General features: G+C 40.0%; 1 non-coding gene across 1 annotated transcript; it reads left to right on the plus strand.

Moving 5' to 3' along the window:
• The first annotated feature begins 3,641 nt into the window (after positions 1-3,641).
• LOC148039903 (U2 spliceosomal RNA) lies at positions 3,642-3,839 on the plus strand. Its single transcript, XR_015688761.1, has one exon. It is a non-coding gene; the product is annotated as a U2 spliceosomal RNA (small nuclear RNA).
• The last annotated feature ends 13,161 nt before the right edge of the window (positions 3,840-17,000 follow it).

The following is a 17,000-nucleotide window of genomic DNA, read 5'->3' on the forward strand; positions in this document are numbered from 1 at the left end:
GGGTTTGGTTAAATATGATGTTCTAAGTTGCACTATTTGGTACTCTTAGGGCTTTTAAAGGTGTCAATGGTAATTATGGTGCCTCTGTGTTGACATTAGTTGCATAGTACCAAGCTTGGTACTTTGCAATATCAAATTTGGCACTATGTAGTATGAAACTGGTACTTCAAAGCAATCAAATTGGGTATTGTCTTGAAGTGGTAAAACATATAGAATTTATGCATATTGTACTTCAAAGAAATCAAATTGGATATTGTCTTGAAGTGGTAAAACATATAGAATTTATGCATTTGGTACTGTGCAATTTCAAGTTTAATACTATGTTAAAGTACTAACAACAAAAGAATTCAAAGATTTGGTACTTTATAGACCGAATTGGACTCGATGATAAAGAATTAAGAACAAAGTGGAGAGAGAGAGAGAGAGAGAGAGAGAGAGAGAGAGAGAGAGAGAGAGAGAGAGAGAGAGAGAGAGAGAGAGAGAGAGAGAGAGAGAGAGAATGAGATGGAGGATGAACCACATACTCATAATGCACACTTGCTTACACTCTTTCATTAGAATAGGTGAGAGTGCACATATTACAATAAAGGTGTGGATATGGTAGGACTTTTAGTGAAGTATTCTCCACATGTTCTAGATCTATCTTATCTAGTTCTCCTAAATATCTAGATATTCTCTAAGTACATATTCATATGAGTACATCTCATCATTCTAACATTCCCTATCTCTAGAAAAGGTTAACAATATCTTCTAACATTCTTCCTCTCTTCTCAAAAGAAAATAGAATTTTCTTTTGTAGTACAAAGACTTTCTACCAATCATCTTGGCTACGAGAGTCCTAAGATTACAATCATGAGTATAGCATGAGACATTGTCCTCATTGCTGCATAAGATATACATCAATCTTTGCTTGCAATGATTTAAGGAATGTAAGCTGATGATGAAGATATTTGGGCATTGGTTGCCTGGATGAAGAGCTTATCTCCATAGTTTGCTTCATGATAAACTTGATTAAGAGATGGGCTCATCATGTAGATAGATAGTGTATTTTAATTGGAGCTTGATAGTTGTGGAGTGAAATAATAGTGAGAGCATGTTTGTAGATGGAAATATGATCCCCACGTCACTAGATACCATAGTAAGATAGAGATTGATAAGGTGCTTGTGACATGATCCTTGGGAAGGTTGCTAATAAATATGGGAGTGTAAAATAACAAGTGATTGATGAGTCATTTCAAGTATATTATCTTTGAGAGAGGACTCCAAGAGTTGAGTGTCACATCTTCAATAATAGCATACTTAGTGTCAGTGTGCTCTTTTATCCATACAAGTAGTTTGTACCGATGTACTCATGCATTTCTTTGTACTTTATCCATTGCTTTCGCCTCCTTTGGAAGGCCAAGATAGTTGGCCAAATTGAGAAGGATGCAATTTGTAGATGATGATTTGGGTAAGGTAGCACGTAGACCATTTCATGATGACACTGAGAGAAATTTAGAAGAGAGAGTACTTGTGATTGTTGATGATGTCATTGTAATGTAAGATAGACTGATGATTGAGATTTGAGTATACAATTAGAGCAATATGATTGTAGGAGGAAGGTAACTATGTGCATGGTTGGATAGGCTGGGATAGATAGAAATGATGATTTGATGGATTGGAAGTTAAATAAACATAGCGTGAATGAAATGTGATGGTAGGATAAGATCTTGTGTAGGGATTTAGGATTGCACATTGAGAAGTAGTGATGTGGCAATGAGGAATTCAAGGGGATAGGATTTTGGTGTACACTTGGAAACATTGTGAGAATCTTGAATGCGTAGGAGAAAGCCAAGAGTGTGTGCAATTGCATTTGTTTCAAGAGATTCTAGCACACTATTGAAGTGGAGTGTGTGTGTAACTATAAGAAGATGAGGATGTTGAGCCCATAGGGAGAGTGTAAGATAAGGACCAGGATGTGATCTTGAGATTGAAGTGAAGTTTAGATAAAGACTAGATGTTGAATGTGAAATATAAGGAAATAGGACAGTACTGAGAGGGGTAAGAGAAGAGGAAGCAATGTACTTGATGAGGGAGTGACCTTGAAGGTTGGTAGAAATATCCAATAATAGTTGATGAGGAATGGTAGGAGCATCCACGTTGCCAAGTAAGAGAGCGACGAGGTTTTACCATCTTTTTACCACTAAAGTACCATCCAAATATCTTGCAGAACACAATTCAATAATAGAGAGGCCACGGACAATGCCTTCTTGGGCCTGGAGACGTTGGGTACAAAGGGCGCCCCCTTCTTCAATTGTTGTTCCAAGTGAGGTAGAGTCCTCTATTTCAGGGTGCAAGAGGAGAGGCTGACAGGGATGCCAAACATTGTAGCATGGAGAGTGACCAAGATGGCTAGAACCCGCTTGGATGGATGAGCTGAGAGCATGAGAACAGAAAATGGAAGAGTCATGAGAGAAGGAAGGATATGAGGGGCCTTCAGCTAATAGAGGATTGGGGTTGTCCATTAAAGAATTTTCTATGTATTCCACTAGTTGACAGGGGAGAGCGAATACTGGACTTAATGAGGACACAAGGATGGAAGATATGTGTTGCATGATGTGAAATGATTTTAGACAAGGGAGAAAATTCAGAGTTTAACAAAAGAGGTGAGAGTAGACATGCGACAAGGGCAAGGAGCTAGAAAATTATGTGAAGTACGTGCATGTCGGCATAAAGTAAGAAGGTAGTCTATGTAAGCGAGGATAATATTAGAGACAAGGTTTGTGGATAAGGATCCATAAAAGTAAAGGAAGAATGGGAGGTAATGTAAAGGCTTGCAAAGTTAATGGACTCATCGGACCCAAAGATGGCACTAAGGGGGGGGGGGGGGGGGGGTTTTGGGGAACCCCCTTTAGTGCATCGTTAGGTCCAAGCGGAGAAACTTCAAGGATGGCATTTGTGGATGGTGTCCAATTCTCTTATTTGGTCTCTATTCGAGGTCTTCGGGCCCGAGGATATGCCCTGATTTTTTGCCTATGGCTCGAACGCGCAAAATCTTTTTATATGTGGATCTCAAACTATGCACAGAATCGGGTAAAGGAATAAGGCCTCTCAAGGTGTTAGCGAAGCTTACAAGAGTCCCTCTAGATTCACTTTGCTACTTTGTTCCCAGTCTTGCCAAATGAAAATGATTCAACCGTTTCTACTGGCATCAACGGGGTTAGGCTTCCATGCTTGACACTAGTGGGATGACAAACGCTTCAATGGACATGATTCCCCTGCACACTAAGCATAAAAATCATGCAGTATGGAACATGATTAATTCGATAGTGAAGAAGCAACGGTGGGGTTGGGGAAGATCATGCCTATTTTTTTTAGCGGGGTTGACATTTATGCCCAACAAGTTTCCAATTAATAGTACAAAATAGAGCATAAGGAATCCGGAAGGCCGTGGTCTTTGGGTCTCTCGAATTTGTTGAAAAAGGCGTATGGAGGCGAGTGAGTGGCTTTAGGTTAGCAGCATAGGACGCGCTGTCCCGCCTCCGCCAGTCCCGTAGGCACAGGCGCAGCAGAGGGAAACGCAAAGAGCAAGCAAGGGAGGCGAGGGTAGGAGGATGAAGGAGGGGAGTATAAAGCGAAGGGTTGGAGCGCAGAGCAGTTTCATACCTTTCTCGGCCTTTTGGCTAAGATCAAGTGTAGTATCTGTTCTTATCAGTTTAATATCTGATACGTGACCCATCGGGTCACTACGATATTAACCTAATTTTTTTCACGGGGGCAGCCCCATCCGGCAGCTTGCTGCCCGGGGCTGCGCGCGTCGCCTCCGTATCCCACAAAGCTCTAATGAAGGCGTGATATCTAGGTCGTGGCTGTGCAGGGTCCTGGTGAATGGCAGCGGAGCTCATGCCCCCTGGCTTTTGCTTGCACCAAGCGTAGTTCGGTACGCGCTCCTGGGAGCATCGTATTGGTGCTGCGATGCAGGTTCGTCTCCCTCTGACAGCACATCGGCGTCCACTGTGCGTTGCCTTTGATGGAGGGTTGGGCAACATCTGGATAGTGCGCGCGTGGCCGTGCTGCTGTAAGAAATAGTGCCGCTGTAGTAGCGAATGCCAATGCACCCAGTATGCTCTTGCTCTTGGGACTGCCGAGCTTGCACTCGCATTCCTGCTTGCCAATGACACTGTGGAGAACTGCCTCTCATCATGCTGATTGAGAAGGACACGCCCCCGCCTTGGTCTCGGCTAGGTAAAGAAGAGACCTCATCGGGCAGCTCCGAACGACGGCCGGCCATAAGCTTGCTGCTTGGATCCATGGGAGCAGATTCAGGGATGCAGCCGCTCATGCCATCAGAGGACAGGATCTCTACACAGTAGTGTACCTCTGCTGGGAAAGAATGATCGATCCAGGACAAGGGAGCCTGCTGCAAGTGGCACACATGTTTCTCCTGCCCGGGCATGACAAACCCCTCCGCCTGCTCACGTAGCCTTCCCCTGCATCTTGGAATTTAGGAAAGCATCCCTGGCGTCCATCTGCGACGCTTTTTGAATTCATCACTTGCCTTAGCTTCACATTCGCAAGGGTCGATGCTCTCTGATACCTTCTCTATTCAGAGCAACCAAGATAGATGGTTCCAAACTTTATCTTCACCTTGGAGGTCTTGGACACAACCTTATTCACCTTGACACATAGAGATGTCACAAAGAGTGTTCTATTTTGGTTGCTTTCCATGGGCATTCCACAAACCAACTTACCGGTTGCTAAGAGATGTTGAAGGACTCGTATTTAGAGCACTGCATTGACTTCATCAAAAATGGCGAAATGTCCAGTATCTTCTGATCTGCAACACCACACAGGCAGTAGTCGCCTGCACTTTGAGCCCCCTGCAATTGTTGCAACTTTTAGCCCCCTGCGATTGTTGCATCTAGGCTGAAGGCAAAGCTGGAGGCAATTCTACCTCGTGTTCACATCTCATGCATGCGGAGGCAAGGAGCAACCTACTGGCAAGTCTCGTGGGCAAAAACCTCCTTATCACCCTTCTATAACTTCTTGCTGAAGGGGCCTACAAATTATTAAATAGTGTGGACTTCCTGCATCAAGACAAAGCGAGCCGAGGGTTGGCAACCACAAGTGTTATGCGGATGTCCATTGGGTGATCTTTGGGACAACTTCGAAGGTTATTGCCCAATCCATTGAAGCCATGGTTGTGAGAGTAGAAGAGAATGGAGAATAATGAGTAGCAAGGCGAAAGAATTCAACATAGAAAGTAGAGCGCACGAACAAGGATGCGTCAAAGTTTGGCATGCAAAGAATGCAAAGAAGAATAGTTGATGAGTACCCTCCAATGTATGTATGCTATGTTAGCAAGAAAAAAGTGATGGAGGAACCTTTGGGAGACTGGGAACATGGACTCTAATAGGCAGTCAAGGAGGAATAAAACCTCTAACCCAATAGTGTGGCAGATAATTCCCATGTAGGATTGACGCGGCGTATGTAGAGTTTTCGAGCCTTGCATTCCTGCCATATGTAAATGAGCCGTGCATGCATACCCCTACTAGCAAGCGCCAGAGGAGGGAGATGCTTGCTGAGCAACCATTAGCTCGACTATAAAGCAAGTCCTACAGAACAATGGTGTGGACATATTGTCCTTCGCACGTGTTTGCCAACCATATTTCTCCCTTCTCACCATCGGGTTATACCTGTATTTCATGGGCCAGCCTCCTCTTGAAGATGACTTTTCTCGCTACTTCGATGTGACCTACCACAGCCAGGCCACTTTGGTTCCAGTTTCGTTTCATCAGGAAGGGGTTCTACATGGCAATGTTAGCGTGGAAGGTTCAGCGTGATTGGGTTCTGACTTCTTCTGTGGGCTTTAGGAGCAATCTTGTACATCCTTTGCCCTAATCATCATCATTCTCTCGATGGGATACACACCTATGAGCGCCCAGTAGGGATTGAGCTTTCGAATATTCCCCCTTGGTTGGTGGATGAAGTACACCCACCATTGTTGCAACCATGGGCAAGGTGTTATACATCCCCACCTCGACGATATCCTGGGGACTCGTTAAGCCGAACACCAAAGCCTACATCTTATGGGACAGAGGGAATGAGCCACTTGAGTTCCTACAGCTCTTGGACCTGAGGGGAATGGAGATACTACTTAGTGTTAAGTTTGCTGCCTTATTGGATGCTTGCTATTAGTGCAAAGGTAATGGCCATTTTTCTCGCAACTTCCCCAGAAAGCAAAACACGGAGCAATAAGAGAATAGGAAGGAAGCGTAAACATGGAGCAATAAGAGAATAGGAAGGAAGTGTAGATAGCTAATAAAAAAGGGAAGAACTCCAAAAAGTGGTTGATCTTGTGGAGAAGGATTCCCTGCGGCCTTGACCTTGCTCAAACAGGTGCCTTGAGACCATTAGGATGACCTTGCCCAAACGGGTGCCTTCAGACCATAACGATTCCCTGGCCTTGAACTTGCCCAAACAGGTGCCCTGAAACCATAAGGATGATCCAAATCTTGCTTGTCCTATACTAGAATCCCAGCAAAGCAAGCAGCCATTGGCATTCCACAACAATGAGGAGATGGACCCGAATATCTACTTTCAACTTTAAAGGATTCAGAATTGCAATCCCCTCTTCGCCAAATGACGAGAGTAGGTTACTTTGCCAAGTGGGACAGCTACGAGATCTACCAATTCGATGCCTAGAATTGTAGAATATTCTTTGAAGAGGATTTTAGCAACGTGGCAATGTTAGCTATCCAGAGCTGGCATTGAATAATTGAAACATTAATGTTAGAAGCTCGTGGAGTTGTATTCAATTTGGTTGGATCCCCCTTGCGCCATTTTTGGGTGAGTTTTTTCTTGGTGATTATATATTGAATGAATTGCTAAGCTTTTTTCTTAGATGCTCACATTTATTCTTTTACATGCAACTCACTTTCATATCAAAATATGGCCCCCCTTAGAAGATTGAGATATTGGTGTGATCAAAGTGACAATAGTGGGATTTGAAGATGAAACATCGGCTCAAAAGCTGTTTTCTTTTCTTTACAAAGTCAGACATTCTCATGTTTTTGGAAGGGTAAGAGAAATGTCCAATTCAGCCTCGAACATAGGACCAATAATCGTGGCCAATGCTTCTTACTACCGTGAGATATAGAATAGGTTCAAAACCTTGGTGGATGGAGAGAAATGTGTTACGAATTCAAATACCTCCATTTTATAAGCTATATGATCAAAAGAGAATTGGAAAGAAAAGGCTATCTGAATTTCCAAAAGGTTCTAGGTATCATTAGCCAAGGTGCATTGTGTGACTCTTGCATGAAATGTTCTTAGGCTTTATGTGCTTTTTGACCTACCAAGAAGAGAAAATTATTCGAACAAGGATTCCAAAAGTGACATTTATTTTATAGAGAATGGAGGATATTAAAGAAAGAGATATAGATATTGAGGAGATTCTTCACACTAAAAAGGAAAAGGATATGCCCATGGAACTTGATATTGAAAACTTTGAAGAAGCCTTCCTTATGCAGGATGAGATAGAGAAAGAAATCCTATAGGGTTTTGAGCCATTTACTTTGTGACACATTGTAAGTTTTCCTATACTTGGGAAGGATCTTGTTTTGTTAAATGTTATTAAAAAATTGATGGGTCTCAAAGAAGACTTTTCCATAGGGATCATTGCACAAGCAATTCTCGTTCATGGGCGCATTGTGGAAACTCAAGGTGCTCTAGGGTTTCACCTTGACAAAGCCAAAGAGTACTTAGAGTAACTTCCCACATAGTAGGACTTTTCAAATACTCAAAGAAGGCTTGGAATCCAATAGACGGGAAGGAATATCAATACTGAGCTTGAGTTGGAAGAATGAGAACAAGGATCCATCAATAGGTCTAATGAGATCTAAGAAAATCTAAGCTTTTCATTTCCTTCAAATTTTCTCAATTAAGAGTTATTTCTTATTAAGGCCTTATTGTGTGCCACATTATAGGTTTAGATGAATGATGATGACAATTTGGTATTTAGTTGGTTAGGTATTTTTAAATATTTGGAGAGGATTGTGCATATGTGTAGTACATGTCAAGGATTAACTTTTCTTAGATGAGGCCATTGTTCCATTCTATAAGCTCAAATCTATCTAAATCCTTAGGCTATGCCCACATAGGCCTATAAAGCTATTCTTGTTGAAGGATGCCTTCAAAATATTTTTCTATGCTTCAGACTTTTGAGGATCTAGTAGTGGCTTCTTTTTTTATATTACAATACTTATGCTTTAGTTACTAACTTTATAAAGATAATTACATTTAAAAGTCACAAGATACAAACGTGTCTTATGCACAATAAAGGAGATGCTTATTTGTTAGAGGACAAAGTTGATATGAGTGCCACGCACACGCACACGCACACGCACACGCACACGCACACGCACACACGCAGAGCTTGGAGAAGAAGAAGCTTGAGAGCACACAACATAAAGGATGAGTTCCAGGAGGAAGAGTTAGTTTTCTCAAAAATACCCAAGTCTCAATATTCTACTCTAAAGGATGGCTTGAGCAACAAACTTGCTCATAGGTTCTATAGGCCCTACATGATCTTTAAGTGTATTGGAGACTTGGCATATCTATTGGAACTTCTCTCTTCCACTAAGATTCATAATTTATTTCATGTTAGTCAGCTCAATGCCTCTTATGGATAAAAAAGGACTTATTCAGTACATTCTTGAGGAGGTTATATAGATCAACATAGAAAGAACATTCACTCTCACCTCATCAATAGGTATTTGATCAAGTGAAAGGGTTTACCACTTGAGGAAGGCGAGATTCCATTTTGGATGAGTTGCCCTCTCTATTGCATGCATTGGTGGTTGAGACATAATCACATGGAGCCAGTTACACTCTAAATAGAGTCTGGAGAGCAGCACGTTTTAGAATAAATTTTACTTTGCCCTAATTTTTGGAATTTACCACCTATATAGCATCAAAAAAATCTTCAATAGCTATGTTTTGATATATGGCTTGCCCTATTTGGATACTCCTATTAGAATTTATGGTGGTGTTCTTCAGCATGCCCTCATTTTTACAACAAGCTATCTATTCTTTACAGATTCTATTTCTTGAAAATTTGAAGGCTTCAATTCCTTTTGAAAACATCGAGATTATGCATATCATAGAGGCTTTCCTTTATGTCTTTATTTTAGTAAATAACTCTTCATTACTTTATTCATTCATGTTTTGTATAGCAAACATTAGAGTAGTACTCTATTTCATCCATCCTTCTTTGCCGTTGTAAAATTGTTTCTGTGGGCAAAAACCTTTGGGCAAGGATGGATTTTAAGAAGTTGGAAATGCATGTGTTAGTGAGAGAGAGAGTTAATAATACCTTGTCACACACCTATATAGATATAAAAGGTATGAGACGTAATATTTGACATCTTTTATCATAATACAATTATTGTCTCTCATCTCACCTACTTACACTCAGCTTTCATGGCTTCTCTCTCTTCTTTTCTATCTTTTTAGTATTTCTCTCTTCTCTCACTCATTCTCTCTCCTCTTTTCTATCTCTTCTACTCTTTTTTCTCTCACCTCTCAACTCTCTCCTTGACACCAACCAATGCCAATAGGGCTCATATCCACAATGATGACAATGGGTCTTCCACTTGTATAATTAGCTTTCCTCAAAGTTGTCACAAACTTAAACAGTTTCTTCAACTTTCCCATAGCCTTCGTGTGCATCATATCCCATTGGATTTCTATCATTTTCTCAATAACTAATACAAAGCATCCACAAATGTGTAATATTCATATAAGATAAAATACATAGGCTCCAAAAAACCTCCTCACATTTGATACTGAAAAGCAAGTCTCATCCATCCTATCAATTGCATCCACCTTTGCTAGTGGTAGCCTTCTAGCATATGGACAACACATTTGTCCAACAATCAACACTTCATTCACTCCAAAGATTGACTTTTGACCTACAAGAGTAAGATTCACTTCTTTGATTCTATCAATGATCTTCCCACCGTCAATAGAAATATGATGATGAGAAGTAAATCTTTTACATCTCAATTTGTTTAACTCTTCATCTTTATCCTCTTCAGTCCACTCTTTTATTGACAATTCATTAAAAAAAAATACATAGTAATATGAGGCATATAATCCCACAATACTTTGTTCATAGCATTCATCATGTGTGCAAACGAATTCATTGTCCCTTGTGGTAGAGTGCACATGCACACTAATCCCAATGGTGTCTTTATGGTTGCAAGATTCCTACTTTCAATTGCTAACTGAAACTAATTATAGCTAGATTATAAGCCACCCAAAATAACTAGGAAGTAACAAGATTGTGGAAGAAATCCAAGAAGAGATGCTCTGATACCACTTGTCAAGGAGAGGGCTAAGAGGTGAGAGAAAGAAGAGTATAAGAGAGAGAAAAGAGGAGAGAGAATGAGTGATGAGGAGAGAGATATATTAAAAAGACAGAAAAGAAGAGAGAGAAGCCATGAAAGTTGAGTGCAAGCAAGTGAGATTAGAGATAGTAATTGTATTATGATAAAAGATATAAAAAATTACATGTATCACACCTTTTATACCTATATCAGTGTGATATGGTATTATTAACTCTCTCTCATTAACACATGTATTCCTCGCTTCTTACGATTGGGCAATTGATTAAGATGATGATGAGGGAAGGAGATATGCAACCAAATTTGGAACAAAAGTATTGAATGAGAGACAAATAGGATATCCATAGATAAAGAGAGAATTGTGGGAGTTGTTACACCTTTGAAATGTGTCAAGAAATACTTTATTGGAGCATTAAGTGATTGTGGAGACTAATTGTTCACCTCTTCTTGGGATAATTATGGGCTACTCTACTCCTAATATTGGCATGTCGTGATGGATTATATATAAAAACTTTATAAATCCTAAATTCTAGCACATTGTAGAAAAGGATAACACAATGGTAGATATGTTATCTAGAGCTAAGTACAATGATGAGTATGATATGATGGCTGAGGATGATGAGGCTAGAATTATAACTACTATACTTGTCCATGGTTGTCATGTTTCTTCAGTGGAAAATTTTTCCAAAGGAGCTATATGATGGATAGTGGCTATAGACTGGACAATATTTGAGTACCTTTACTAGGAGAGATGGAGAGACCAATGATGAGCTCAGGAGAATCAGAAGAAAAGCATTTGGCTACTTTCTGAAAAACAACTTTGGTTATGGGTTGGGAAACTGGGATTATGGGCTAGCTTTGAGAAGACCAAAGAGAGACAATGGTGGAAAGCTATGTACATGGATGTTTCAAAGTTTATAGAGACTTGCAACACATGTCAGATGTATTCTTCTATGAGATATAGAGATGGTTCAAATCCTACATATTCTCTTTCAATGCATTATAAATGGGTTGTTGAGCTAATGATCATGCCTATGGGTTTGTGGTAGATGAAATATATTGTTCTTGCGTGTGAGGACCTTACAAATGAGGATGAAGGTCGAGCTTTGAGGACTAAAGCCATAAGTGATGTATGTAGGTTTCTATTGGAAGATGTGTCTTATTGTTATGGATGTGTGAACAAGGTCACTATAGATATAGAGGAGAGCTTGATGCTGATAAGGCTAGAGATTTTTTCTTGAGATTGGGGATCAAGCTTGCTCTTAGTTTTGCATACAGTCAAGAGGGGAACAGAATAAGTGAAAGATGGCATTTGCCAATTGTCAAGGCCTTAGAAAGGGCATGCAATGGAAAAATTCAAGAGTGACCATGGTTTCTTCCATATGCATTATGGATTGATCACACTACTTATAGTGTTGTGATAGGGTATAGCCAATAGAGTTAATGTATGGATTGAAATTGATCATGCCAACTGAAGAAGTGGCTACCACATGGAATGCCTTTTCATGGGAAGAAGGGATGAGTAGGGAAGATTTGCTAGCTCGTAGAATCTGTCAATTGGAAAGAAGAGCAGAAGACATAGAGCTTGCTGTGAAGAGATTGAAAGAAGGTATATTTCACAACAAAGACAAGTTTGTCAAATGACATAGGCTTAGGCCAAGAGCTATAGAGGAGGGAGTATTGGTACTTATGTATGACATCAATTTGGATAATTAGCATAGTACAATAAAAAAAGCCTCCAAGAGATGGTTTGGTCTATATATTGTGTTGCATGTATATGATAATGCCACATACTCTCTTTTTGAGTTGGATGGGACTGAATTGAAGATAACCATAGCTAGCAAATAGATCAAACTATTCAAGAGAAGAGAAGCTATCACTTATGAAGAAGTGAACCATGACATTGAAAATGCACAACAACATTGAAGAAGTAGATGAAGATGATATTGTGGATGAAGAAGAAAATCTCAAAACTACTCAAGAGTAATATATGTGGAACATGTCGGAGGATGTGTAGGTTGAGGGGGTGGATATCACATGGTTGTATGTCTAGAGGTTGAATTCTTACAAGAACTTTGATGGTGTCAGGATCTCATATGTGTGCCTATGGGATGTGTTAGTCTCATTATTTATGTTGAGTTTACACTATCTATCAATATTTGTCATGAAATTGGATGTGGTTTTTATATTTATTGCGAATGCAAAGTGATTAGATTTGTTCTAGAAATGTAAGTGGCCAAAGTTAATGGATAAGAAAAAGTAGTGATTTGAAGTGTCCATGGCCAATAGTGGAAGCCCCACTTTTTTTGTTATGATTTATGGCCTATTGCAAGGCCCAATTATTTTGGGTGAGATCATCATCAAGACTTATGCTTTTTTATTGCTAATCATAGGGAAAGGCTAGGGCATAATTCGAAGAAGACAAGGACAAGACCCACTGATGTGTACTGATGCATGAAGAGGGATTAAACTGAGTATCTTGGGATCTCTATAGATTGACTTGTGCAACGATTATAGGTTGTTCACTAGTGTTCATTGCTTTCTCAGGGAGTGCTACCTTGATTTGGGTGCAATCTATTACTTGAAAGTGCCCAGATTAGAGGGATATTGCAGAAGATTTGAAGTTTGCCTACTATTGCTTTGCTATAGGTGAATCAAAACATGAATTTTGGCTAAGAAATGATTCTTTTTGATGCTTTAGGATAGGGTTTTTAAATGTATATGGGTTGCTTAATGTGAGCCAAAGTTCTATCACGATAAATACGATCTACAGTTGGGTTATTGTATGGTGAAGGTCCTCAACATTGGTATAGAGCAAGGTGATTGGTGGATGCATCAACATCAAGGAAGAGATATCATCCATCCAAGAAGGTAATACCATCTCCCTCATCAAGCATCATTCTTTTATCTGATGGATGAATGCTTTGGACAATGGTTCTCCTTTTAAAGCCCCAATGTCACTATCTTTCATGTTCTCTTCTCAAGCTACATGAGAAAGAGACATTTGTAAAGGTTCAAAAGACCCCCTCTTCTATGAAAGTACCACTTGCAAAGAAAACCACTACCATTGGAGGTATTAAGAAGGAGAAGTGGTTGTTGACAAAAAGGAGGGTAGAGAGAAATCGAGCATCATTGAGTTACTTCTACTATTTGTGTGGCCTCAAAGCCACCTTTAAACATAGTGAATTTTGCCCACCTTGCCAACTACAAGAATTGATGGCCCATGATAACTCTACCTATTTCCTCTCGTTTGTCGACTTCAAAACACGACGGCCTTACACATTAACAACAATTACTTGGTTTCTTTTCTAAAGCAAAAGCTTTAGAAGATCAAAGCTCCTAGCCACCCCCTGCTCACTCCCCACCATCAACTTGGAAGTAGCTAATTGTCACTTGCTCAGGCACCTGCCAACTAGGTTGACAAGTGTAGCTCAATAAAATTGATGAGAATAATATGTTTTTATCATAAAATTGGAGTACACTTGTTCACTAAAAAGATGAAGGACAAAATCCCAGCAAAGCAAGTAGTCATTGGCATTCCAGAACAATGAGAATATGGACCCGAAGATCTCCTTAATTCACGAGACTTTCAACTTTAAAGGATTCAGAATTGCAATCCCCCCTTCACCAAATGACGAGAGTAGGTTACTTTCTCCTAAAATGATGAGAGTAGGCCACTGGAGTATGTGTTGCTATTGCAAGCTGTCTAGCTAGCTATATAATAGCAAGAGGCTCCTCTTGAAATATCATTTTGTGTACCTCAATGACATGTTCAGGTTGCTTATGCAAATTCTCCTCTTAGAAAGCAACTTCATGGCCGCAAATAACCATTTGAGCCTGTAGATCCCGTAGGCAGTAGCTCATTTCACTTGCATTTCAATAACCAAGAAAGATACATTTCACATACTAGGATCCAACTTATTGCCCTTGTCATTGAAAACATGGCAAAAAGCTTCACAACCAAATACATGCAAATGAGCATATGATGGAGATTTTCCAGACTATACCTCTTCTGCAACATGATAGTCAAGAATAGTACATCGAGACCGATTCATCGTGTATGGTAGTAGTAATTGCCTTAGCAAAAAAATGTTATGGTAAGCTTGTTTGGCTAAGCATACTATGGACTCGCTCCTGATTCCTAGTCATGCGCTCAACTATACCTATCTGGGGTGAGGTGTATGGGGTGGTCAATTGACGCTTAATACCCCTCTCATCACAAAGCTACTGAAAGGATTTAGAGACATACTCATCCCCATTGTCTAGCCTTCAGGATTTCAACCTATACCAAGACTGGTTCTCAACCAAAGCAAGCCAATGCTGAAATGTAATCAAGACTTCTGATCTCTACTTAACAGGGTATGCCCAAACCTAATGTGTATAGTCATCAATGAAGGTAACAAAATACTTTGTGCCACCTAATGACTTACAAGGCATGGGACCACATACATCCGAATGAACAAGAGCCAAAGGCTCACCCATGCATATTGTACTAGACTTTTCATACGCATTTTATGTCTGCCTGCCATATAAACAATGATGACAAGACTTAAACACTTATAGTCAATTGGCGAAAGATACTATAAATGGATAAGCATTTTCATTCCTTTCAAATACATATGTCTAAGGAGACAATGCCAAAGAGATACATGTGGAACTACATTCACTGCCAAAACATGGTCAACTAATCTAGCTATAAGTAAGGGGTAGAGAGTATTGGACTTAGCACCACATGCAATGTCAAAATTCTCATGGGTAATCTTCCATGAGGAATCACTAAAGGAGACAACATAGCGAGTATTATCCAAAGTGCTAGTAGAGATAAGGCTCTTTGTAAGAGCCGATACATGACATACATCATGAAGAGTGAACGTGCTACTAGAACATCACCAATACTAAAAATTGCAATTGGATATCACCAATACCAACTATCTCCAATGCCAAGTCATTATCCAAATAGAAAGATCCAGTCATACTATAATAGGAGTGAAACCACTCTTTATGAGGCTCCAATGGGTCCCATTGTCTCATTGTAATAAGCTCAAGCTCAACTATATAACCAAATGCTTTGTAGTACATCCAATTGTCAAGTAGCAGCTCTTAGTAAAACAAAAGTCGAATACCAAATGAGCAAGCAAAGCTCAAAACCTCATGTGAGTGTGGCATCCATATATCCAATATCCAAGTAGCACGCATTTGGTAGCATAAAACCCAATACGTACTCTTCACATCCATAATATCGAGGACAAAAGCAATGGAATCATAAAACCAAGGTGCCAAAGCATCCAATATGGCTCAAAAATGGAGCCTCATATTTCACCATAGATATGTCCAAGCCCATACATGAATGCCAAGTATGTACATTAGCATTTGTTAGACCTAAGAAGCATATAAGCCTTTAATAGATAAAACTTTCAAGTGAAATACTTGCTATCCATTGTATATACAACAAAGAACCTTGCTTCAAACTAAGCAAAGAAAGCTCAAACCTATTCAAGAAGCATCTCAAGACATGTACCAAGCATCTCAGCATCAATGCATAGGTGTATGAGTATCAGTGAAGCTCAAATAGTTAAGTAATTGTTGCCCCTGTTTGTATTACAACAAACTGTTTTCAATGACCAGACATGGTTGAGGTATGCACTTGCAAAGGAGGCTCCAATGGGTCCCAAGCAATGCCAAGAGAGGTGCTAAACCTTTGTTAGATGTTGTAGGAGTTACAGGAGGTGCCAATGTCTATAGTAGTGCCAGTGATAGGAGTTGAAAAATTGGCACAAATCACGTTGATGATGATGTTGGTTTTGCTGCTAGTAATGATTGCTATTGAGCACTTAATGAGGCTCAAGCAAGGGTTCTCAAGCTCTGGAACAAGCCTCTGTTAGAAATGAGGGATCTAGAGCATGACATAACCGGAAGCTATGGAGGATGGAAGGAGAAGTGTAGACTCATGATGGAATGGACACTGTTTGTTACACAAGTGAATTAGGTTCCAAGATTGAGACTTGGACTCATAAACACAATCTTGTGTATGTGGACAATGACATTGACACTTTACTGAAATGAAAAGAGTACTATCATTGCATTTAGAAAGGAAGCAAGTACAATGCTTTATAGGAAAGTAGGAAACTGCAGTAGGCACTATTGTGCATATGGGATAAGTTAGCCTGCATATCCTTGACCCTGAGATTCCATACAAAGAGGCTGTTTGAGTGTGATTGCTGATTCTCAACACCCCTCCTCAATCACAACTAGGAAAGGCACAAAGTGTGTAGAGGCTGTAATGAGAACCACCTGCAAAGTGTGGGTATACCACAGACATGGCAAAACACCAGAGGCTGTTGCAGAAAAAGCTAAGTGTGGGTACCATAAACATGGTGGACATCCAGAGGCTGTAACAGGGGCCTCACAAAGTGTACAGGGACTGTAATGCCAAGTTACATAAGGAGTTTACAAAGCTTATGGCAGGAAGCATTAGGGTAAGGAAAATACAAGGCTATTAAAACAATCTATCAGAATTATGAGAGTACAAGGACTGATGAGTCTTGTCCTTCCGATCCTGGTGATCTTCATCTTCTTCTTCCTTTGCTTCATTTTCTTCTTCTTCTTTGACTG

Source organism: Lygodium microphyllum, chromosome 2 (assembly GCF_053477565.2).
Source record: "Lygodium microphyllum isolate KBCC chromosome 2, Lygodium_microphyllum_v1.1.10, whole genome shotgun sequence".
NCBI classification, from domain to species: Eukaryota; Viridiplantae; Streptophyta; class Polypodiopsida; order Schizaeales; family Lygodiaceae; genus Lygodium; species Lygodium microphyllum.